We start from the raw sequence: 26,896 nt of genomic DNA, 5'->3' as shown, positions 1-26,896 counted from the left end.
ATTGAGCCTAATCCCTTTAGTTTACAGATAAGGAAACTGAGACCCAGGAAAGGTACTTGCCGAAAGAGTCAACCAATAGAGGTGGAATTTCAACCCATATCCTCTGACTCCAGTCAGTGAGCATTTCATGTTCTTTATCTTTTATAAAGTTCAACTCAAGTGCCATCTCCTATGTTAAACCTTCCCCCCTACCCCAGCCAGATGCTAGTATTCTCCCTCCCTCTTCAAATTATGATATATTTTCTTACCTGTAGACATACTGTAGTTCTTCAGTAGAATCTAAACTTCTTGATGGCAAGAACTGCCCTCAGCTATCCTAATATTTTCTTGCCCTCCAACCTTTCTTATGTAACAGTAGTAGTAGTAGTAGTAGTAGTAGTAGTAGTAGTAGTAGTAGTTACTTTGTTGTTGTTATTCAGTTGTGTCTGACTCTTCATGACCCCATTTGGGATTTTCTTGGCAAAAATTCTGGAGTGGTTTGCCCTTTCCTTCTCCAGCTCATCGTGTGAATGAGGAAACTGAAGCAAATCAGGGTTAAGTGACTTGCCTAGGGTCACACAGCTAGTAAGCATCTGAGGTCCAGACTTGAACTCAGGAAGATGAATGACTCCAAGCCTAGTGCTTTATCCATTGCACCACCTAGCTGTCCTAGTAGGTACTTAAAAATGTTTATTGAATTGAATTAAAATATAGACTACAAATACACCTACCCTGAGGACTTCAAGTTCAATATAAACATTTGTCATTAGGAATGATGAGCTCATTCCTTTACCTAAACTACTTCCAAATTATTCACATTTGGGATTTTGGAACTTCATTAACTCCTTTAATTTTTTTTTATTTAAAGTTTTGAGTTCCAAATTCTATCCTTCCTTCCCTCCCTTCCACCTACCTTCCTGGGACAGTAAGCAATCAGATATGGGTTATGCATGTGCAATTATGTAAAACATTAGCATATTAGTCATTTTGTATAAGAAAACACAAATAAAAGAAAAAAATGAAAGAACAAAAGTGAAAAACAGAATGCTTTAGTCTGGGTTCAATCCATATCAATTAATTCTTTCTTTGGAGGTGGATAATATGCATTAACTCTTTAAGGCATTCAAGATACTATTTAGTACCCTGAAGCAGCTGCTTACTAAGTAGTACCCAGAGGCTGAAAATGTTTTGAGCATGGGCAGACTTGGTCTCTTGTGATTGTGTAAATGATGTACAAAAAGCCTGACCACATTAAATAACGATTTTACAACATGGATTATTTACAAAGATATCATTTGGGGATAAGTGAGAGAATCTAAAATATAATTTTTCTGTCTTAGAATTTTCCCTTTGGATTTGAAATCTAGAATCAAAGACTGGTAGAGCTGATAAAGGACTTGAGGTTCATCTAGTCCAACTCCTAGATTTCACAGAGGAAGAAAATGTGAAAACCAGAGAGATTAAATGATTTACCCAAGGCAATACTGTGCATTTTCGTAGGTAATGGAAGACCTGTCTTTACTATCATAAGGAATTGCAGATGTCTACAAATTATTGTGGTTGCCTAAAACAGGATCATAAAATGACCTTGTAATCTGACCTCCTATTTTCTTTTTTGGTGGGGGGAGGCAATTGGGATTAAGTGACTTGTCCCAGTGTCACACAACTAGTAAGTGTCAGGTGTCTAAGGCTAGATTTGAACTCAGGTCCTCCTAACTCCAGGGCTAGTACTCTATCCACTATATCACCTGCCTGCCCCCAACCTTCTATTTATTTTGGGGGGGGTTGTTTTTTTGGTGGGTTTTTTTGGTGAGGCAATTGGGGTTAAGTGACTTGCCCAGGGTCACACAGCTAGAAAGTGTCTGAGGCCAGATTTGAACTCAGGTCCTCCTGAATCCAGGGCCGATGTGCTATCCACTGCGCCACCTAGCTGCCCCCCAACCTTCTATTTTTCTTCTTCTTTTTTTTTTTGCAGGCAATAGGGGGTTAAGTGACTTGCCCAGGGTCACAAGCTAGTAAGTGTCAAGTGTCTGAGGACGGATTTGAACTCAGGTACTCCTGAATCCAGGGCTGGTGCTTTAACCACTGCGCCATCTAGCTGCCCCCCAACCTTCTATTTTTAAAGAGATACAAATTGCTTCCTAGAGTCATGGAGTGAGTCAAGTTCCCCTATACATTGAGTGGTAGATTCAGGATTTGAACCCAGACTTTCTGACTCCAAGTCCCTGTAGCATAGTTGGGGAAAATGTACCACTTCGTTCAGGCCATGTCTCTATGGTATCAGCAACAATATTTATGATGCAATTCTACCTGTAACTGAAGGGAAATTGAGTGGTCATAATGTCAGAATAGAGAAAAATAGGAGGCCCTTCAAATATTTTGTCTTTCCCTTCCTTCCTAGACACTGGAGGTTTCCAAAGAAATCTTTCTTATATTTGTGCAAGATCCAAGGATCACTTTCTTCCCCATAAGCTCTGCTTAAGCCCCCTTCCTGAGGTTGAAGGGATCACAGTGAGGAAGAAAGTTATTTTCCCAAAGGAGAGAAGGAATAAAATGTAGCTAAAGGATAGCAAATGTTTCTTATCTGATTTGCTGGTCTTAATGTCCTTTGCACTTTCCCTTCCATAGAAATGCTAAGGCAAACTCATCCTAACAAATGACTGTCCAAGGTGCCAAAAAGCTTTCTATAATTTACTGTGACCTTGCTGGATTCAGCAGCCTACTCCATACATTCTAGACGTTACCTTTATTCAGATGCAGCCACAAATATGAAATGAAATCCTGGCTATTAAAAATCAAACATGATTCCTTTGCATCCTTGTAGCAGAATTATTTTTGCATTGGTTACAAACCCTGCCTATGAATTATTTAAAAAATAAAATCTCCAGCTCTGAGGCATTTTTGAAGAATCTTTTTATTGCTCCCCTCATATAAACACAGGAAAGAACAGATGTATCCTATCAGAGGTGAAACTCTCCTTCATATTTCAAATGAAGCACAGTATTCACTTCTAAATATAGCTTGTTTAAATGATAACTTAGAGAAATATGATGTGTTTGCAGGTATGTGAAGAGAGTAAAAATGAAGGAGGCTGAGGAATTATTTTGTATAATATAAGAGATTTAAACAGTGGTAATGTAATGAAATTAAATGAAGGGGAAAATGATACTGAACATAGGGGCCAGGGGAAGGGAGATGGGACATCATTAAGGGTTATACATACATAATCCTCCTGTATTCTGCACAGGTCAGAACACACTTGGAGTAATGTTCACTTCTAGTTATCTCATATCATGAGAGATAGTGACAAGTTCAAGCAAATCTAGAGAAGGACAAACAGAATGGTGAAAGGAGTTGAAACTATGTTATAAAAGGATTGGATCAGTCTAGAGAAAAAAAAAATTGGTGAATAGGAGCCATGATACCTATCATTAAATATTTGTGGCAGAAAGATGATCTATTGTGTTTGTTTTGAGGAAATAACTTGGGCCAATAATTAAACATAGCTCTTTAAAATCCACTTGAGTGGAAAGTATAGCACAACTATTATTGTTCCCATTTGACAGGTGAGAAAATTGAGGGTCAGAAATTTGATCAAGATCATGTGGTTAGTAAATGGCAGGACTGGGATTCCAACCCAGCTCATTGTTCTTTTCATTCCCATAGTACGACATTCTGGCCTGTGAGGAGAAAGTACAGGAAAACAGAGTTCTGCCCAATATTAGCAAGAACAATAGAGCAATCTAAAAAGGAAATGGGGTAACTCCAGAAGTAGTGAGTTACCCATCCCTGGAGGTATCTCACCTTTCCTGAATGAGAACTAAAAGATGGGAGGATGGGAAATTAGTGTTTGAGATAAAGGTTTGGTCACAATAAATAAATTATATACTTAGATTAAAAAGTTAAAGGTAAATGCATGTGTTATAGAAATATATGTAACAGTAGTTTTTAAAAAGTAGAGAATTATTGATAGTGTAATTGTTATCCTCTCTCACCCATTAATATTCAAAACTACTTTTGGTGTGGGTTGGATTGGATGGCCAGAGATGTCCCTTCTAGTTCTCAAATTCTGTGATTTTGTGATTATTTCTTTATTTTGATTTTAAGTGATGAATATAATATGTGATGTAGGGTCAGAAACTAACCAATTTTATCACTTTGATGTTGTTTTGTCAAAATGATTTTCTGCTGATAGCAGTTTGGATAGCAATTAAATACAGATCCTCTACAAGTGATTTTTTTTCAGCTAAAACATTTTTTAAAAGAACTCTTTTGCATTTCATTTCAAGAGGTTTTCATTTGAAAAACTGATGGGTTTATTTTCTAATTCTGGATGCTTTGTCTTCAGATGTTGGGAAAGCTTTGCTAGCTTCATGCTTTCCTTACAAAACATCTACACAAATGACACACTGCAGACTTGATTAACTCTCCTCTGATCCAGGCCAAACAATAAAACCAATTTAAAACCTAATCTTTTCTTCTTTTCAGGTGGACAATCAAGTCCTACTTCATTTTTATTATCAGGCCTAAGCAAATCTGAAGTATTTGATTCACTTATTTTTGCCAGTAAATCTAAGCATTGTCCCTTGTATTTTTTCCACTCCTTTAAAAATTACCCACACATTTCATTATTTGATTAAAAGAATATACTGAATAAACCTTTAAACATAGGACTACGTTAATTAAAATGACTTATTAATGCCTCTAAAAATGAATACCTCTCACTGCCTACTGATAGGTCACTAATTGTAAATAAACTAAAAGGCTAGGATGTGGGCATAGACGCAACAAGTAACACTTCACAGACAAGTGTGTGATTTCTCTGAACTCGAGAAATTAATTGAGAGTTAAGTTATGTTCATATTGATGAATTGGGTTTTTAATGTGATAGAATGAAAGCTCCTACAGGACAGGGCTTTGTTTTTATTGTTGTATCTCCAGCACCTAATTAAATGTCTTTAACAAAACTGGCACTTAATGACTTGAATTGCCCAGCAACAATTTTTATGTTAATTGATTTATAAAAAATTAAGTATATCTCATAATAAAAGATTTCTGGCAGAAAAACTTGAGAAATATTTAATTGACCTATTTTTTTCAAGTTCATCTTTAGCCATTTGATCATTAAAATCTAGATTGTGGATGATTTTAATAATAATGTTCTGGCATTTATTTATTGAGCAAAAATCTTGCTTATCTCTGGAAGATCCATCTGATGTTTGCTTGGGATTCTTTACATCATTTCTTCTTCTGATAAAATTCCTTAAGTCAGTGCTACTTATAATGGTTTGTTGTTTTTGTTTAGTTGTTTCTCAGTCATGGCCAGGTCTTTATGACCTCTTTTGAGGTTTTCTTCACAAAAATACTGGGGTGGTTTGCCATTTCCTTATCCATAAAATGATATGGTTGAAGCCTTAAAAATTCTGCAGATATACACTGTCCCCAAGAAAAAAACAAAAGCTGAGTTTTGAAAGATTCCATCTATAAAATTGATATGCACAGTATTTGAAAGAGACATTTAGTATTATAAATATAGAGAGAGAATTTTTAAAAATTCATGATCCATTTTTTAAAAAAATGATCATTTTATATACATATGTACATTTTTAAAAATGTATTTTTTAAGGGGAAATCCAGCAACACCTGAATATGATAGACTGTGTATATCCTATTGCCTCCTCTGGTGTTTTAAGATCACCTTACTTCTGTATGGAAACATGGACCCAATATCAACTTTCTGGTGCCAAAGTGGGACAGGTGGGAAATCATATTTTTGAGGGAGAGTACACTTGTAGTAGCAACTTAGCAAGTCAACCCTCACCTCTACCAAATGTGTGATTGGCTTAAGCTACATATATTTTCAAATCTGTTAATTATCCACAGTTTTGGCAGAACTGTAATGTTTCACACAGTGTCGGTGGCTACAGTCCACCTTTTTTTTTAATGAGCTCCATATAAGGAAAAACTATCATTTTTCCCTCGCTTCTGAGTTAAAAAAAGGACAGACCCTCCCATGATATTTTCAAAGATTTGAAAAATCTCGCAGCTTTTTAATTATGGATGGCATGGGTGCCAAGCTATGTGCTTTAAATACTATATTTAATCAGGCTCATGGGAATAGTAACACCTAAAGAATTTGATGTACTTTAGAAAGAGAAAAGTAAGGGCAAATTCTGTGGCTACTAACACATTATCTACAGGAAGAAGGGGAGGGATTACTTGGGGTTCAAAGCTGCTCAAAGACAGGAACTATTCATCTGCTGTTGTCAGTTCCCATTGAGTGTATTTGACATGCCTGACATTAGTGAGGAAAGAGTCACAATCTACATAGCAGCTAGATGGTACAGTGCATAGATTACAGGAAAACCTGAGTTTGAATTCTTTGTCAGATATTTATCATCTATATGACCTGGGATAAGTCACTTACTCTCTCATTCACAGTTTTCTCTTCTGCAAATGGGAATAATTATAGCATCTATCTCCTGAAGCTGTTGTAAGCATCAGATAGCATATGTAAAGGGCTTTGCAAACCTTACATAGTCATAAATGTTATTATTATTATCCATAGTAATAATATTAATACTTTATAATAATATTCATGGTTGACATTTAGATAGAACTTTAAATATTATAAGCACTTTACCATTATTATATAATTTGATCTTCATAATAACTCCATGAGGTGTCTCCAAAGAGAATACTGCAACCATTTTGCTCTTGAATAAGCAAGCTCAGAGATGTTACAGGAGGACTGATCCGTGGTTTTCACACAACTTGTGTCTGAGAAACAGTTTAATCCCAAGTCTCTTCTGACCATAATTTCAATGCTCTTTCCACTAATATCATCTCACCTAATATGATTTTAATAGTTTCCTCATCTATAAAATGAGTTGTAAACTCCATGAGGGCAGGGATTATATCTGTTTAAATTACAAGCCCACATATAATAGCTAATTAGTAAATATTTGATTAATCAAGTATAAATATTAATTAGGAGAACTAGTCTTTTATTATTATTAATCACAATTAATGTTAGGTCAAATTTATAAAGTGATTTACAGTTTATACAACATTCTCCTTAATATTATCTGATGAGTCCAAGCATGTCAGTGTCCTATGGTCACACTAAAAATCACCCTTCTGTTGGCAAGATTAATAATATAAATAGCATTAAAGGATACCCAGAAAACAAAGGATCAGAGAATCTGTTGATTCTAGCCTTGATTCTTAACTTAAAGACTTTCCAGAAGAAATGGGAAGCCACTGAAATATTTTTTGAACAGAGGAATGCATGATCAGGATTTTGTGTGATCTAATTTAGAAGTCATATGGCCAAACTTCCTGCCTGATGAATGATTACCCTTGAGGATATCCCCCAGTGGTCAACCATGTATGTGAAAGATTACTTTGGCAGCTATGTGGAAGATTTTGGGGGGAAGGGAGAGACCTTATTAGCAAACTACTACAATAGTACTGGAAAGAGATTTAAAAAGCCTGAATTAAGAGGTGGTGGTAGGAATGAGGGGATAAATTTGAGAACCATTTTGCATGCAGAAGCCATTGGAATTGAGAGTTCATTGAATGTGTTGTTATGAATGAGAAGAAAGAGTCCAAAAGATTTTAAGCCTAGGCAACTGGTAGTATAATCAAAAGAAACATATTTTGGAGTGAAACAAAGGAATAGCATTCTTCAAGCAAGATCTTAGGAAATAGCTCTGGAAGGAATCTTAGAAAAAATCCTGGCCAACTGCTTCATTTTTACAGCCGGGAAAACTGAGATCTGGAGAGACAAAGTGACTTGTCTGAAGTCACATAGCTAATAAATAAGTAGAACAATCAAGATTAGAACCCAGATTCCCCAATTACAGATTTAGTGCTACTTCCATAGTACCGCACTGTTTCAGCCAAAGGCCAAATACAAACTGTGTGCTCGAAATCTTCTCTTGCTTTTGACTACGAGAAATGCTTGCAATTATTACTTTAATATTTTAGTATTTTCTCCCAATTTATATAATGGCATAACATTGTAACTTTCTTTTGGATACCAATAAAAATGCCCTTTGTCTTTCTCATTGAAAAGAGAGGCAATTCTCTTCTTACTAATTTTAAGAATTCTCATCAATAGCTGTGAATTTTAGATTTATCCTCTTGATAGCCTCACTAATTTTCATTTATCAAGACTGGGTCCTAAGTGTTCTGCTCCCTTTTCCTCTGCCATTTTAGCCTCCTCTTTATTTTCCCTTGTTCTCTTTTCCTCATCCTTGTAGATTTGCTTTTTCTTGTTCTCCTTTATCTTCTTTTCCCTTTTCTGCTTTTTATTCTGCCCCCAAAAGAATTTCATGGCAAATGGGACTAGAAAGATACTTTCTTCAGAAGGGTGAAAGTGGATTCTTAGGGTCTTGGTTTGAAAGGATAAGGAAACTCTCCAGTGCCTTTTTTCTCAATCTCATATACTAGGTGTAAATAAATATTTATGTATGTGTGCATGTATGGATGCATGTATGTATCTATGGGTGTGTATGTGTACATGTGTATAAAATGAATAAATGAGTAAAAAGATTTGGAGGTTTTAGGAAGTGGTTGACTTGTTATTTTGTTCTTTTCTTCTAAATATAAATGCTCTGTTTCTTTCTGGTGGGAAAGAGAGTTGGGGAGATGGTACCACAGTAAGGCTAGAGGTAGGTATCAGGTTGAGTTTTCAGTGAGCTGATAACTTCACTTCATCACTACTTACTAAGAGCTTGTGTCTTGGCAGGAGTTCATCTAGTAATCATAGTAGAGATTACTTGAAAATAGGAATGGCATAGATTTCGATCTTATCAGGTAAGAGTTAACTTATTAATGATCGTTTGGGATTGTTGGCAGCCATTCTGTCTTTAAACTGTGACAGATATAATCTCTCAAATTGATAGGGATAAGTAATTGCAAGGGAGATGAATAAGAACTTCTTGGTAGTTTAGAAAATGTTTTTAGGAACTCAACCAGAGTCAGCCAAGACCAAACCAGAGTTCTAACAGAGTTTCAGCTCCAGGCTTTTAAATGAGATATGGAAATCAAAATACCAACTACTTGCAAAATCCAGCCTGGTTAAATTTCCTGCTAGTGTGCTTCTCTCAGGAGTTCAATAGGTCTTTCCAACCCGAACAGGCAGTAATAACTAAACAAATCATTTTAGGTAGCTGTACTGAAGCAATCTCAAACTTCTTTTGTGCACTATCCTGGTTATTAGAAATTACTTTCCACAGCTAGATGAATTGAGGAGCTAGATAATAAGCTTTGTAGATAATCTTTTTGAGGGGATATATTTAGTTATATTTGCCATGACTGTCTTCTAATCGTTCTCTTACTGTTGCATTGTACAAATATTGAATATCTGAAGTCATAACTTGTCCCAAATTCTGTAAGACAACTTTCTTCTCTGATAAACTCCTCCTTTTAGTTCATTTCTCTGTAGGCTTGATTAAAAGTAACAACAGAGCAGACAGTTATAGTCATGCCTGACATGAATTTCAACTGATTCTTCAGGCAAGATTAGATCCCTACTTTCATGGAGAAATTGAGTTCAGAGCAAATGAAGAATGATGGAGGACAAACAGTTCAATACTATGTCCACAAGTGTCCTTGTAATCATTCAGAAAACATTTTCAGTATCATAAAGTAGAAAATCTAAAACATCTTCTGGGGAACAAATCCCCTATATGTGGTCATTCACTTCATATGACAAAACATTATTTTGTTTCATTTGAATTTAGCACTATTGACTGACCTAGTCACAAAATTAATACTTTTGAATAAAAAAGTAAAAGTTTATCTTACAATGTGTAAGATGTGTGATATAATGGAAAAGGCCTGCATTCTCCACAGAAGTTTTCACTAGCTGTACAGTAATTAACAGCCTTCTCTGAGCTTTGCTTTCTATAACACTTACTTACAAGTATTTATTGTCAAGAAGTGCATAATTCACCATCTTGGTTTCTAAATTTTTCCCAAATGGTTTTATGTTGTGTCTCTTCAGCAAACTGATCAGTGTGCCTTGTGAGAAGAGACTACATATTATTAAGTTATTGCTAACATATGCAGGATTTGAGATCCCTATGATAGTTTAGAAATCAATTTTTGATTGTTCAGTGTCTTATTCCCTAACTGGAATAAGAATTAGGAGATATATGGGTTCAACTTCTTAACTCTGTTTCCTCCAGAATTAAATATAAGTTCCTTTGTTTAGATTTTAAAGCTCTTTGCAACCTACCTTCACCCTACCTTTCCAACATTATGCATTACTCTTTCACGCATCATAGTCTAGCCAAACTGGTTAATCCTCACACAGCATACTTTATCTCCCATCTGTTTACCTTTTCCCTGATTGTACTGGTGTTCTGGGCAAATCATTTTCTCAACTGCAAAATGGTGTTAATAATGGACCTACTTCCTAAGATTGTTCTGAGGATCAAATGACATGATCTATATAAAGTACTTCATGACATTTAAAGCAATATATAAAGGTCAGTTATTAACATTATTATCATCACTATTGTAAAGAATGGTATCATTGGTTGTTGGGTTTGTAGGCCAGTCAACAGAACTCTGTTTAACCCATGAAGCACTAATAATATCTCAGAATATAGGGGCCTTAGAGATCAACTACTTTACTTCATCACTTAATAAATTGGGAAACTGAGGTCCAAAGAAGTTTGTTGGTTAGTAAGAGGTCACATTGGTATGTGAGAGGTGAGGAAGTAGATAAAACACTGAGCTTGGAGTCAAGAACACCTGCACTCAATCTGGCCTCTGGTATATAGTAGCCATGTGACTAGGCAAATCACCAAACTCTGCCTCAGTTTCCTCAACTCTAAAATGGGGATAATAGTAGCAACTAACTCACAGGGTTGATAAAGATCAAATAAGATAATATTTGTTAAGTACTTCACACAGTGCCTGCTTTTAAAATGTTCTACCCAGTGCCATGCTTTAAAAATGCTTGTTTTCTTAAGTAGTAGAACCAGGGTTGAACCCCAGGTTTTCTGACTTTAAATCCAGTACTCTTTCTACCTTACATCATTGTTTTTAATAGTAGGAGTAATGGTATGGTTCCTAAGGGAAGATTCATTTTGAGTTTTAACTCAGGATGCCAAGAATACACTATTCCACCTCTCAAGTAGCATAGCAGGACACCTGTGACTTGCAAGGAGAAGACGGTTATACCTTGGCTTAGACTCCTCCTACCCACCATGTACACCCATACACTCATGTGAACACACACACAGAAGGTGGGATACCGGACTATTACTGTATGTACCTTACAAAGACTGCCTCCCCTTCTTGTCTGAGTATGGGTCAAATGTTCCTAAACAAATTTTACCTGCATTTCTTTTGACCTCACAACCCCTAGAACTGTGCTATTCACAAACAACAATGCACATTGATATTCCTCTTCAAGGTTGGCAGGGAATTTCCTTATTATCCTTATTTTACAGATGAGGAAACTGAGGAAACAGATTCTGAGAGGTCATGCCTGGGCATTATTAATGTCCATTAATTAGAATCTCAGGCAGGATTCATACCCCCACTCCCAAATCCAATATTCTTTATTATGCTCCCTGTCAGTCAACACTTGGTGACTGACAGAAATATTTTCTGAACTTGATGTGTTTTTTATTTTTATTTCTGTGAGCCAGTTTTGACCATCTTCCAGTCATTCTTGTTTGCTTTCTAGGAATGATTCTGGGTGGGAAGGTTTTCAATAGAAAACAGTGAAATACTGGCTTCTTCATAGTGAAGCACCACTTGGGTTAATCCCCGTTTTGGAAGCTAAAGGAAGGAAACATTATCAATTTAAGAAACAACAACAACAACAACAATGAAACACATTCATAATCAGCAGCCTCCACACCATCATGTTTTATTACTGTTGTGATGGGCTTTGATAATGACCTTGTGGAACAGATAGCCTCCTTTCCCCTTCCTTCCTCCCCCCACACATGAGGTTACCTAGGAACACAAGAACATCCCCAAACCTTGAACTTCCACCTGCTTTGCACCAGATGTATCAGTCTGTGAACTAGCCATGAATAAACGTTAACCTGTTTACTTTTGTTACTAGGAAATAGAAAATGAACAGCAGCATATGCTTACATTTCTCTGTTTCCTGGGTGGTTTGACACGCCTTTGGTTCAGAAAAGTTCTTCAGCTATTAAACAAAAGGCTATGAAATATGATGTTCATTAGAACTGTAGTCAAACTTGCCTCGGCTCTGTGTGCAGCCTCGGCACAGCAAGCTTCGAGAAAGTAACGTGCACAAACATTACTTATTTCTGTGGCTGTCAACATTTAATTAAATGGGGCCCTTCCGTCATAAGATGTCACTGGTTTGTATCTAGGTAATAAAAGGTTCAAATTAAAATACTGTACAATTAGTTTGCATAGAAAAATGACTTTTGCAGACCTTGACAATAGACAGTTTCGAGAAATAACCGTTGTGTGTTTAAATTGTGCTCCTTAGTATTTTAAACAGATGGCAATGGCTTCTTCTCTTGATTATAACTTTGAGGCATGCTTTACTAAATGGAATCAGCGGGGTTCATTAAGGTCCCATTTGATGTATCAGTATTATAAAAATACCATGTTAATTATCCTCAAACGTTGCAAGTTACCTCCATTTTCCTGCAATCAGAAGATGAGAGAAACCCTGTGAAGCAAATTAGTCCTAATTGAAAGAGGACTGATTAATATTTAAATAAGGCATTGTGTGAGGGATTTTGCCATGAGAAAAATAGGCTGAACATCTGAATTAATTGCATAGCAGGTTAAATTAAATTTCATATAATGGGTTGGAAGATGAGTTGGCACAGTGCTTTCGCAGGGTGTACAATGGCTGAAATACCAGCCTTTTCTTTCCCTCTTGGCTGGATTCCATTGAGGTCCTTGTAGCCCTTACCTCTTTGTTGTCTCTCTTTCAATGCAAACAAAGGTACTAACAGAAAATTGCTACCACTTTTTAAAAAATGTTAATCCTTTTTGGGAGACAGCACCTGTCTACATTTTCTCCATTTCTCTTCCACCTTGGCTGTAAAATTGGGAAACATTAGTATCTTTTTCCTTGCCAGGTTTAATGAGGATTGATGTCATAAAATGCTAATGGCTGGAATATAGTTAGAATTGTGCTATTAGTGGGTTATCACTGTCTGACATTTTCACTGCTCAGGAGCATACATGTGGAGCCTGTTTAAAGTGATTGGGTTACTTAAGGGTCCCTGTTAGGGATATTTAATCCAACATAAATTACTTATGCACTTTGTTAGTGTTCAAAGGAAGAGTGTCACGTTGTACATGCTGGCAGTTTTCCAGTCAAGAGCTGTTAATTACTGTACAGCTAGTGAATACATTTTGTGGCAATAGAAGCCAAAGGGGGAAAACTATATCTATATTCCATCTAACTAAAAATGAATAGATGAGAGTGTAGAGGGGGGAAAATAGACTGGAGTCATTTTTGCCCTAAGGAATTACAGTTCCATTTGTTTTCATTTTGAAAATAAAAACAAATGACAGTATGATTCCCTGAGGGGGAAAGTACTTTAGTTATAAAGCATCCCTGCCAGAAACAAGCTATTATCTATTTGTATGGTGATAAGAAAAAAAAATTCCAAAGCTTTAATTCAAAATTTTACATCCCTCTGAAGTTCAAGGTTTGCTAAGATATTATTTGTTAATCAAGCCAGAAAAAAACCACCAGTGATTACTGAGAAATCTATTTGTGCTTTATTGTTAAAATAATGTTTCTAAAATTCTGCTTGTGGAGATCTGGGGAGGGATGGTAAGAAGGAACAAACTATTCTTGATATAACTTGGAAGGATCCACCAAAGCTTGTTTATTTTTATGAGATCCATTTTATTCTAGATATTGTCAGAATGAGATAGAATATGATGGGAATTTACATTAATGGCTTTACATTTTTTTTATCTTTAGGGCTATATATGAAGCTGCTCATAGGTATTATGTAAACAAGATGTTCCCACTACAGCCTATTTGTTGAAATAGCCAGAGGCATACGTCATTAGGTTTGCAAACAATCCATTTCCTAGGAAAACCATTTAAGAAGGTACTAAAAAAAAAGTGAGGAGATAATCTCCTAGCTTTTTATAAACTAACCTTTCTTTTTGAATTATGGCATTGAACACAAAGCTTCATTTCTGTAGTCAAGAGTTCTGTGAATTCAGATTTAAATTAAGTTAAAAGCATTCTGCCTTTTACAAGATGAACATTTTTTTAAAAAAAGGAAGAATGATTTCTAGATATATTTGATTCAAATGCATTGCCAGTTGTCCTATTAACAAAATTAAGTCTTTTAGCAATAATATAAAAATATATGGCTTCCTAAAGAAAGTCTCGATATGTTGCATGTATTATTTGAAATATATACAAATGGTTATGACTTATTCTTATGTGTGATCCATTAATGAAGCTATGTTTTTTGCTTTGAACATAAACTTAAAAGCATGAGTGTAATCGGCTTTAGACCTAATGGTTCAAAAGAGATAATAGTAAAATCTGAAAATTTTTTAGTATAACATAATGATGTGAAAAAGTGCAATTAGTCACATTTACAATGAATGTGGATATGTTACCATTTTGAAAATATAGGGTTCTTTATCTACCCCTTGACGAGAAGCATATGTATGTTGATACCTCCCAATAATCCTAATGGGAATTCACCAGAAACATCCTTTGTGCACTTCTGGGCAATGGACCAATCTTCTGAGTGTATTATGAGTGATGAGACTATTTCAATGAAGTCCATAAAAAATCAGATTGAGCAAAGGTAATAATTCCTGTATAATTGGCTTAATGATGAAAGAGAACATGGAAAGATATAAATCTGTGCAGCAAATCAAAGATATTTCAGAAAGGTACTTAGACTCGAATCATTTGGCATCACTACATATAAAGACAAGTTTACTAAAGAAAACATATTTAAATTTTGAACAGCTATTAAGAGGATTTAAAAATCGAAGAAACTTCTGGATCTGTATGGGTGTGTCGAACAAGATTTTAACAGCCTTGAGAAAAATAGAGTATTTTTGGCCTGAAAAGTGTGTGGGTTTCAAAGCCTAAATCTTGAGCAGAGGTGGAATTGCAATATTATTTCATGGTCTGTAGTTCTCTTAACATCTCTTAGATGAATATTTCTGCTGAGTGGAGCAGTGTGTGTGTGTGTGTGTGTGTGTGTGTGTGTGTGTATTCTATGATTTGGGGGTCCTCTTGGTTACATGGTGCATCAGTAGTCAGCATTATGCCTCTCTATAGCATCAGAATTACAGTTTTTGGCAAGTTTTAAAAATCAAGCCTCATATAGAATCATAGATTTAAAGCTGAAAGAAAACTTAAAGGTTGTCAGATCTGATTCCCTTCTTTACAGATGAAGAAACTGAGTTTAGAAAGGTAGGGTGATAATACCTAAGGTCATATAGGTAGTAAATAGAAAGGAAAGAAGGATGGAAGGCCTGTTCTAAATACTTTATAAATATCATCTTGTTTGATCCTAACAATTGTTATCCCCATTTTACAGATGAGAAAACTGAGAATGAGAGCAGTTAAGGGACTTGCCCCAAGGTCACACAACTAGAAAATGTCTGAAGCTCGATTTGAACTTTAGTCTTCCTAACTCTAGTCCAGGGCTCTATTGAACTGCACCACCTAGCTGCCTCTACTGAGGAAGAATTTTAACTGTGTCATTGACTCCAAATTCAGCATTCTTTAGAGTTCACTTGGGAGTATGCGAGTGTTTTCTATACCTGTCATTTTTTTTTTTGCTTTCATCCTATAAATCTTACAGTGAAAGAGATGAGATGGGAGGGGAAGAGCTGGGAGCATCATACAATGTGTTACTACTCTGAGATTAGCAGCTTTTCAGTTTCCAGACGATCTCTTTCTGCTATAATAGCCATTGTAGGCTTAGTTCTCTTTTACATGTTATACCTGGCTAAGGTGAAGCTATTTATACATTTCACATTAAGTTTTCAATAATAGTCTAGATTTTTAATGCATATGAAAATTGAGAAAATCAAATTGATTCTGTTCTGTAATTGATTTCATCTTATATCACTACTGACATTTTGTGTAACTACCTAAGTCACGTTTCACTTGTCTCTGACTAAAGTTGGGAAGTTCAGCTTTCCTGTAAGTCACTCACTCTCTCAGAGTTAAGTTTAGAAGTTGAGTTTTCCTGCTTATTGTTGTTCTTTTCTTCTGTCAAAGAAATCTGTTATCCTTGAAGGATGCAGGTGGATGCCAGGGAGTCTGGTCTGTTACCTCTGAAACATTGGCTGTCCTTCAAGAAAGTTTGGTCTAGACTAACTAACCATGCAGGTGGACACCACCAATCAGCCCTGAATTCCAAATTTTCAGCCACTCATATTATCTCCCACATCTATGATGTTGCCTTCTAGTTTTTGGATGCTTCTTTTGTCCATAAAAAATGATCAGTCAGACATCATTCAGATTCTTAGCTAACTGAGGAGTCTGAGACGCTATTGATTGGCAAATTCACACTTTATCGTGCTTAGAGCTGTGTGCCTCAGTCTACCTTAATTTCAATCACAACTAAGACAATAGAAATTGCTTATCCCTTATAGATTATGTACTTGAATTACTACTATGGGGAAATTCCTTGTATAAATTATGCCATGTTATACAATTTCTAAGAAAACTGTTGCCATGTTTTCAATATTGAGTTGAAACCTGTCAGTGGGCATGTTGGTTAGTATCTGGATTAACAATTGGAAAACCCTGTCTGATTGATCTAATACCAAGACATTTATGGTATCCATTGGTCCTAGGAGTTTGCAAGAATTTTGACCTATATACAAGTTTGGCTGGCAGATGTCCCATCTTCAGCTTCTACTTTCAGCATCCTTTCCCATCATCCAAATTAGGGATAGGATGGGAGAAATTAAAAGCAATTTCTTATCAGAAAAAGATGTTGGGACTCTTTGGGAGAAGTAACAACTGAGATTTTTTGCTAGCGAAGTAAGAACTACATCATTCCTCTGGCACTGTGAAAAGTATGTTTACATTTTTTATTAAAAAGGTGCTATTATTATCACCATTTTGCAGATGAGAAAACTAAGGGAGGTTAAGTGATTTTTCCAGTATCACACAGCTAGTAAATGTCAGAGGCAAGATTTAAATTCAGGTGTTCCTGCTTCCAAGTTCTGAATTCATAAAACTATGGAAATAAAGAGCAGATTACTTTTACAGAGTTCTGAGTACAGTTAATTTAATTAGTAGTATAGACAAATGCAGTATATCATAAGATTCTTTAATAAGATATCAGCTTATGTTCTCACAATTTTAGAGTACTCTGTATAAAGAGTCACTTGTATAATGAGTCAATTAATTAAAATTACTCATGAAGCCAAAAGGCATTATAGGATATTGAATAGAGAGCTAGCCTTGGGGTCTGAGAAGCCAGGTTCAAGTCTTGCCTCAGACACCTACTGGCTATGTGACCCTGGACAAGTCACTTCTCAATGCTCCCAGGAGACTCAACACTGAAAGTTGAAGAATAGTTCTGTGAGAACTGGAATACCACCCCCTGCTGGAGAGATACTCTAGGGAAGCCCAGCCATGATGAGAAGCCTGGTGAGGACAAGTCAGGTGGTTTTCAGCGTCTGGAAGCTGGCCGGCTTGCATTTGTAGAGCCCCCTGTTAGTTTTGTCAATCAGGGCTGCCATCCAATTAGCTTGGGGCTATGTGTGTGGATGGCCCTGTTTCCAGTGGGAGAGGGGGCTTCTGGGAGAGAGAATGGAGGAGAAAATTCACTTTGGTGCACAAGAGAGAGGGAGAGGGATGCTGCGCAGCTGGTTCTCCTTGGAATTGTGGATTCTGGGTGGTGGTGAGTTTGTGTTGTTGAGCCAAGGCTAGCTCTTTGGAGCTATCTGGGCTGGAAGCAGGTTCAGGGTGCCTGGGTCATTTTTACCCCTGAGATTCAGATTCTAATCATCTAGGAAGTTGGTCATATTTTTTCCTTCCCCTATTCCCTTTCTCATTGTCCTTAGTTCTATTAACCTTACTTGTGTTTTAAATTTGTTCTCATTACTAAAACCTATTTTTTTTAAAGAGGTTGTTAATCTCCTTTCTTATCCCAATATTATGGCAAACCACCCAATTAACTCTCCCCATACTAAATTTGGCCCTTACAGTTCCTAAGTTGCATTGATATAGGATCTTTTTTTTTTTCACAAAGAGTGCTCTAGATAAGTAAAAATCTTGTCAGCCTGAGACAACAACAACAAAATATCATAAAGGAATAATAAAATATTGAAAATAGGTTTCACTAATCATAAAATATTGATTAGTGGACTCATCTACACTAATATTAGGGATTTCATGATCAAATGATTACATAGAAAAAGAGGAATATCTTTGGAATAAACTTTAAACTGAGAAAGTCTTCAATGAGTTAACCAAGAAAGCCTTCTTTATTAGTTAATTTGTACCAGTCAGTATGCCAAATTTTCTATGGCTTTATTTAATAATCTATGTACTTCTGTTCTCCTACCTATTATACCATAGGTGTAATTTTAAAAAATAATGACAGAATAAAATAGGATGTATTATTGTAAGAAGGCATATTCAGAGTATAAATCTCTTGTACTGGGTCAACATCCATCTGCTGGTGCTTGGCCAACTTACTGAATGATTGATACTTGATTTAGTAACTTAATGCTAACCAAATATTTATTATAAATGACTAAACTAATAACCACAAATTAACAACTCAGCTTGTAAATAGCAGTTTTCCACTTGCTAAGACAAATATGAAACTCTTGTGGGTGAGTGACTTTTAGGCTCAGCATGCAATTAAGAGCATAAAACCAGTTTCACAGGGACTCTTTATGTCTCTTGAGTGTCAGGAGAATGAGTAAGATCCATGTAAAGGTAATTCTGCTGTTAGGAGAAATCTGGAAAGAAGTAACAATGGGTGCAAGAAAGCAGTTGGAAACTAGGAAGTTGTTGAGATAAAGAGAAGTGTCAAAGGAAATTCTGGGAATTGACATGAAGACAGCAAAGTTATATCTCCCTGACATAAGGTAAAGAGATCCTGATCCCAGTTCTTAGAAGCAAACTTAAAAATTGAGCCCCTTCATTTCACAGACGAAAGAACAAATATCCAGAGATGTTAAGGAGTATATTTAGAAGGTTTCCCAACTAGTAATTGGCAGAATTTGAATTCAAACTCAGGTTCTTTGACTGCAGATCCAGTGTTCAAGGGAACAAGCTATTTTAAAATCAGATCATCTTCTATGAACTTCTGATTTCTAAAGCCAAGGAAACATTACTAGTGATTTATTTGTATTGACTCCAAGACCCCATCTGGCCTCAGACACTAGCTGTGTCACTTAACCATGTTTGCCTCAGTTTCCTTATTTGTAAAATGAACTAGAGAAGGAAATGTCAAACCATTCCCTTTTTTTTCAGGGTCACACAGCTAGTAAGTGTCAAGTGCCTGAGGTCAGATTTGAACTCAGGTCCTCTTGAATCCAGGACTGGTGCTTTATTCACTGCACCACCTAGTGCCCCCCCATTCCATTATCTTTATCAAGAAAATCCTAAATGGGGTCATGAAGAGTTGAACACAATTGAAATAACTGAACAACAACAAATCCTCAACTAAATATATTCTGGATCATGAAGTACCAGGAAGAAAGTAAAGTATAAGAAGAATAGAAAAGTGGGTAGGAGACAGATTGTGGAGGCCTTTAAAATCCAAACAGAGGTTTTTTTATTTGATCTTGAAAGTAATGGGGAATCCCTTGAGTTTATTGACTAGGAGAGCACCATAATCAAACCTTCACTTTAGGAAGATCATTTTGTCATCTGAGTGAAGAATGAATAGGTCTAGGGATTGACATGATAGCGTGAGACCAGCAGGTTGACTATTGCCATAGTCTAGGTAGGTCGTGATAAGGTCAGACTAATATAGAAAATCACATAGTTTCTGATCTTGTCTATCTCCAAAAGTGCTTGGCCTGACTGTGTTCCAAAATGCAGCTGCACAATTTCTGCTTTCAGACTTTGTCTGTCTCAGGCTCTTGCCTTGAGGTACCCCAGCTGCAATGCCAAGCCTCCCCTAACCACTAGGCACCACTGTGCATCCTTTGTTCAGTGAATAACTGGCCTCATCTTCATTTGATAAACTTGCCACTATACCACGCCTACACTTTTTATATATAACCAGGTGGGCTACAAGACTCATTGCTTATTGTTGGAGGGATGAAATCCTCCACTTGAGTCCGTGTGTAATAAACTCTCTCTCTCTCTCCACCTTAAGTACCTGGCTGAGTATTTTCTGTGTCACTTGTGCCATAATAAGACCATGGTGCTAAGATATGAGTGGTATATGTGGCAGAAGGGAACATGTTAGAGAGAGAACACAAAAGTAGAAATGGTAGGAATTGGCTACTACTGGCTGCGTGTGGACAGTGAAGAGTCAAGGGTGATACCTAGGTTGAGAGCCTTGACATGTGGGAAGATGATGGTCCTCTCCACTGAAAGAGGAAAGTTTGGAAGAGAGAAGAATTTCCAGAGAAAGATTATGAGGGTTTTTTTTTAACATATTGAGTTTCAGATGTCTGTGGGACATCTATTTTTGAGATGTATGATAGGCAGTTGGAGGCATCAGCCTGGAGATCAGGAGAGATGTTAGGCCTGGGCAAGTAGGTCCGAGAATCTACTACAAGCTCTAAATTCTCTTTTCAGAAATTTTACAGTAAAAAATAAATATGGCAAGGTCAGATCCAATTACAACAAACTATACAAAGAACTGTAGAAATTCTTCAATTATGTTGGAATTTTTATTGAATATTATATAAAATAATTACACTGTTAATATTTATAAATCCCCTTTTTTCTCCAAAAGTTCATTATAATAGTGTTTTTCTATAAGGAGATTTAAACAGTTTAAAATCTTGGGTTCTGGTCCTGATTGTGATGGAGGCATTGTTATAGGACTCTGGATTTTACCTTCATGTGCCTGTGGTTAATCATCTGTAAAATGAAGATATTTGATGGAAAAGTGGTTTTATGACATTTCTGCATTGGTGTAATTCATCTGTAGATTTACTAATCTTCCAGTGAAACAGCAATCTCCTAACAGCTACTGCAGAACAATCAGAATATCCTGGGGGCTTTGAAATGCAAAACTTTCCATTGGATGCTGCTATTGCTATTGGTTAATCAAAGTACAATTTGTTGAGGAGAGGGAGGAGAAGGGGAGGAACAAGAGAATCAAGATTAGGTTTACAGCTGCCACTAGAGTCCCCAAACTACCTTAAAACCCTTTACATCATCAGAAATGTTTGCATACGTGTACTTGGAAAAGGGAGCTTTTCGTGGAGAAGCCAGTGCTCTCTTGAATACTATGTAGCTTAAATGAGGTGAATTTGTACCCAAAGATCTGAATCTTCACTCATTTAGAGAGGAAAATAAAGAATTGGGCAAACAATGGAATACATTTCTTTTAGTCCATGGCACATGGTTGAGTCATCCACTCATGACAAGGGAAGCTAAGTCTCATTTTTCAAAGGGTCAGCTGCCCATGCCAGATATTTCTGAAACTAATATGATAGCAGTTCTATACCTGTATTCAACATCTTTCAAGATTTCATATCAAACCACAGATTATTTGACAAAATTCCATTTATCAGAATGATCAAAGAATTTGGAGAATTTCCACAGTAATGTTGGAAAGAACATTTATTCCAGAAATGTGGACAGCCAAATCAAAGCAGTTCTTTTAGAAAATTATTATAATTATCACTATTTTAAAAAATATATATATTATACACAATGAGCTTCCCAATATTAGTTAGCCATAGTTGAATCTTGCTTACCAGTAAGTTATATCGAATGTGTTTTGACTGAGTTGACCTTTTCTGGGGACCCTCTGTGAAGTCACCTAGCAAAATTAACAGTAATACCATGAATAATATTGATTTCTTTGTCCAGCTTATAATGCCTGCCATAATTAAATTCCTAAGATACTTGTTATTTGCATCACTTAGGGATTTTTTGTTTTAAAAATTGCAGTTGTTAAAATAAAAAAAACCACCAGAGGGTTTTAAACAATTTATTTTAAATTACTTTAAGAACCAATGAGCAAAAATCTATTTATTCTCCCTTCCATTCTCAGTCTCATTGAAAAAGGGGGTAAACTACCCATTGTAACAAATAAACAGAGCCAAGCAAAACTAATTCCTTCATTGGCCATGTCCAAAAAAAGAATGTGTCTCATTCTGGGCCAAGAAGAAGGCAACATGCTTTTATCTTTAATCTTCTGTATCCTCTGGAGAAGAGGTTGGTCATTGTGTTGATCATGTTTTTTACATCTTTTAGAATTGTTTGTTTTTACAGTGTCATAGAAATTGTTTTTCTGTTTTTGATCATTTCATTCTGTATCAGCTCATATAAGTCTTCCAGGTTTTTCTAAAACAATCCCAAGGCAATTTCTTATGGAACAATGATATTCCATTACATTCATAGACCATAAGTTGTTCAGCCATTCCTAATTGATGGGTGCCACCTTAGCTTCCATTTTTTATTTACTTTTTAACAGTTCTAATTGTAACAAAATGTTTCCTTATATTGAGCTGAAATATGCCATCCTTTAGCTCATTTCTCTTCTTTCTATCCTATGTTAGGACCAAGTATAGTTAATGAAGAAAGACAGAGAGATTAGGTCACTGCCCCAGGGTTACACTCTGAACAACCAAAATACAACAGCATAAGAGCTCAAAGCTCACCACTCATAGGAAAGTTCTTTAAAATCTCCCTTAAACTCTGTTTACACATGAATCTAGCAAAAGTTTCTAGCCTAGGACAGATAAGTAGCAAATTACACTGGGATTAGGGATTGCTATAGACAAACAATCAAATAGAATTGATTGTTTCTGATAGAATAGATATCTCTTCAGATAGAAGAGGTAACTGACAGGCTAACAGGGAAGAAACAAAAACAAAAACTACAAAAATCAGACACAATAATAAAGAAAGCATAGCAGTCTGGGACCATTAAATCTGTACAGGGGCAAACAGTTCTCTATACCTAAATGAGTATTGAGGGCATCACTGCATTGTAGTCCATTGCAGTAATTGATGGTTTTTTGTTTTTTTTGGTGAGGCAATTGGGGTTAAGTGACTTGGTCAGGGTCACACAGCTAGTAAGTGTTAAGTGTCTGAGGCCAGATTTGAATTCAGGTACTCCTGACTCCAGGGCCAGTGCTCTATCCACTGCACCACCTAGCTGCCTCAGTAACTGATGTTCTTAATGATAACCCTTACTAATCCAGAAAATTCTCAACTATGTTCATGGATAACAATCAGTTTTTGAATTATATATCATAGAATGTCATCCTAGTTTATATTCATATGATCTCTCCTGATAGTTTCAACATTCCTAAGGATCTGATAGAGTCATTTAACATGATTAGTTATCTGCATTGTTAATTACCATATGCCATTCAGAAGTAGCATATCAACAATATATTTAGCCCACTTCATAAACTATATCTTGAAATTATTGCAGAATGTATTATCTGTGAAATAAATGGTTTTAGCTCATCTCAGGTTCTTTGGAAAATGACACATAACTCCAGATCATCTTTTGTGCAAATTATAAAAAGTCCATTAATGAATGATATAATAAGAAATTGGTGGATAAAAATTAAACTCCTTAACAGGTAGAGGGTTTTTAGACTGTCATTGGATATTAAGCTTTTGAGAATGATTTAAGAAATGCTACTCAAACATGAATTTCAAGAGTAGCATCTTAGTTATGTCAATGCTCCCAAATATCGATTGATATTTGACATGTAATATGGCATCATCTTTCTTTGCTGTCTTTAATCAATCTGTAGGATAATTTAAACCCCAATGAGTCAGTTAGGTGGCTCTGTGGATAGAGCCTGAATGTCGATTCAGAAGGACCTAAGTTCAAATCCAATCTCAAACTCATATTGGCTATGTGACCCTGGCAGCATCACTTACTCCTGTTTGCCTCAGTTCTTCATCTGTAAAATGAGCTGGAAAAGGAAATGGCAAGCCAGTCCAGTATTTTTGCCAACTAAAAACTCCAATGGGTTCATAGATAATCAAACATGACTGAAAAGACTCAACAAACAAAGATTCTACCCCACAACCCACTACAATTAATTCTCAATTATTCACTTGAAAATTTTCCATTTTATGAATTATCTGCAGCAATATTTTTAAAATCACAGACTGTATTTTTTTCCTTTATCATAAGCCTCCAGGTTATATTCTCTATCACTAGTTGTATGTTTAAGAAATTAAAACTAATTTAAGCAAAACAGAAACAGATATGAGATCACATAATGCATTATAAATAAGCAAATATTTTTATCATGATCCATAGCATTTGACTGATCTGAAGTACCTATTCCCTTTCATTTGTTTAACATGATCATAAATCTAGGAATCAAAAACATGTTGTACTCATCTTTGATTGGCCTACAACTATAATGAGGTTGACTATAATTATCCTCATCTTTTTGCTTCATTTTAATTGAACTGTAGAGATTTGAAGTTACTGCATATTAAGAGCAGAGTTCAAGGCCCCATCTCTGATACTTGACAGGATATGTGACCTGGTATAGTCCCTACAATTCTGTTTCTTCATTTTTTTCTTTCATGAAATGAAAGGGCTAGACCAAGTAATCTCCAAGAATTTTTTTTCAGTAATAATATTCTTTTATGCCATGATTTAATGAAAGGTTCCTTGTTCTAAAGTGTGAAGGAAACCTTAGGAAACTTGTTTCAGAGAATCAGGCATACAGGCATAGCTTGGTGGAACTTGATGGACTATCTAGTTTTTTTTGTTTTGTTTTTTTTTTGTGTGTGGGGGGCAATGGGGGTTAAGTGACTTGCCCCGGGTCACACAGCTAGTAAGTGTCAAGTGTCTGAGGCCGGATCTGAACTCAGGTCCTCCAGAATCCAGGGCTGGTGCTTTATCCACTGTGTTACCTAGCTGCCCCGACTATCTAGTTTAATGCCCTCATTTTACAAAAGAAGAAGCTAAGGCTCAGAGGTATCATCAGATTATAGGTTTAGGACTAGACTCAATTAATCTATAAGAAATTCTTAAGTGTCTGCTATGGACCATGAACTCTGCTCTGCAAATACAAAATAAAAAATTAAACAGACTGTGCCTCAAGGAGCTTACATTCTATCTGTGAGACAATGCTTCCATTGATAAATATGTGCAAAATAAGAGTTAGAATGCTACCAGTAAAAGTGCTCTAATTCAGTCATTTGGAGGAAACAAGGAATTCTAAGAGGCAGAAGTAAGGTGAGAGTGCATTCCAATTATGGGGAACAGATTGGACAGAGATGGGAATTAGAAGGGATCTTAAAGGTCATCTAGCCCTACCCTTTCATTTTACAGCGGAGGAAACTGAGGCACAGAAAGCCTAAGTAGAAGAAATGATTCATCTAAGAATAGACAGGTATTATTCCAAACTAGGATGAAAACTAGCTCTTTGTGTTCCAAATCTTGTGCATGATCCACTGCATTCAATTGTGATAGAAAATGTCATTTTATGTGTAGACTATTTAGATCCTCTACCTATATCCTATGAGGGAGGAGTGATTTTGGTGATCTTTTGGGTAGTCTTTTACTTTTTATACTGTAATGGATCCTTTAGGGAATATTACAGCCTTTATCACCTAATAAAATTTGATGGAAACTTTTAGGAAAAGTTAATAAAAAGGAACTATTAACACAGGCAATGGCTTGGATTCCTCGTGTGCCTTTTATATTCTGTATATACTTTACCCAAGACCTCTTTTTGAGAGGGAGGAATGAAAAGTTCACACACCTTAATGGAGACTGGCACTAGCATACTAGCATCTCCCATTTTCATAGAATTCTTTTCTAAAGTGGGAGGCAGAAAGTTCCTAACCTTCATTGACCTTCTACTTGGCACATCACCTACAAAGTAAAGGCTGTTGTGTTCAATGTCTTAATGGGATACGTTTCTCTCCCAAATAGGGGGTATTTTAGCTGGCTGGTAGATAAGCAAGGCAAGCCAGCCAGCCCACCAGTGTTTGAAACATTGGCAGTTTATTTATCAGATCTTAGGGAATCAGCCTTTTCCAAGTGTCTGACAGATTCTATCCAATTCAGTTATGTTCCAATTAATAGAGGAGCACTAACGAGGGAGAGAATTTCTTCTGTAAGGAATAAATGAGATTTCATGGATACAAAATGGGAAAAGGCAGTAAATGGCCTCCTTGTAGCAGAAAGTGGTAATGGTCTGTTTCTAGGATTACCTAGATGAAGCTACATTTCCCTCTTCGAGAGTGTCTTGGCAGCCCAGCTAGTATATCATTGAGTTGGAATTCTGTGGCATAGGAAACTGACCCCTATAAACATTTATATAGTGTGGCATCTAAAATTATATGGGGGTGCTTATCTATGTCCCAAGTTTTAGGGAATTTAGCTGGGGTTTCTAATATATTGGTACTTTTAAATTAGAGGCTTTAGCATCTGTTTGAAGTATTAAGCATTTATTAAAGCATATTAAATATTAGTAAAGATATAGCATGTGGCTCAGAAAGTTGAGAAAGGAGAGCTAGTAAAAGCACCTCTTCTCCCTCCAGCGTTCCTGGGCAAAGAGAGTGACTCTGAGGGTAAGCTCATTGTGGTCAGAAGGAGAGGTGGCCCTTCCACACTGCTCAAAGCTAATTGGCTAGCATCATTCAAATCTATTGGTTTACAGTACTTCAGGGCGGTCCTGTGCAGTATGTGCTGAGGTCAAAATACAGAGGGGAAAAGCTTTCAGGTAGGTGTAGTATTCAGTGAGGTAACTTCCTGTAGGGTAGTCAGCAAGGTCAATCTAC

The 26,896-nt window shown here is 36.2% G+C and overlaps 1 protein-coding gene across 1 annotated transcript in view; it reads left to right on the top strand.

Annotated features, from left to right (window-relative positions):
- TOX (thymocyte selection associated high mobility group box) overlaps positions 1-26,896 on the top strand; it is a 380,331-nt gene that overhangs the window by 87,582 nt on the left and 265,853 nt on the right. The window lies entirely within an intron of this gene.

The sequence above is a fragment of the Dromiciops gliroides genome, chromosome 1, assembly GCF_019393635.1.
Source record: "Dromiciops gliroides isolate mDroGli1 chromosome 1, mDroGli1.pri, whole genome shotgun sequence".
In the NCBI taxonomy this organism is placed as follows: Eukaryota; Metazoa; Chordata; class Mammalia; order Microbiotheria; family Microbiotheriidae; genus Dromiciops; species Dromiciops gliroides.
The sequence above is the reverse complement of the archived record's forward strand: the minus strand, read 5'-3'. Positions and strand labels throughout refer to the sequence as shown.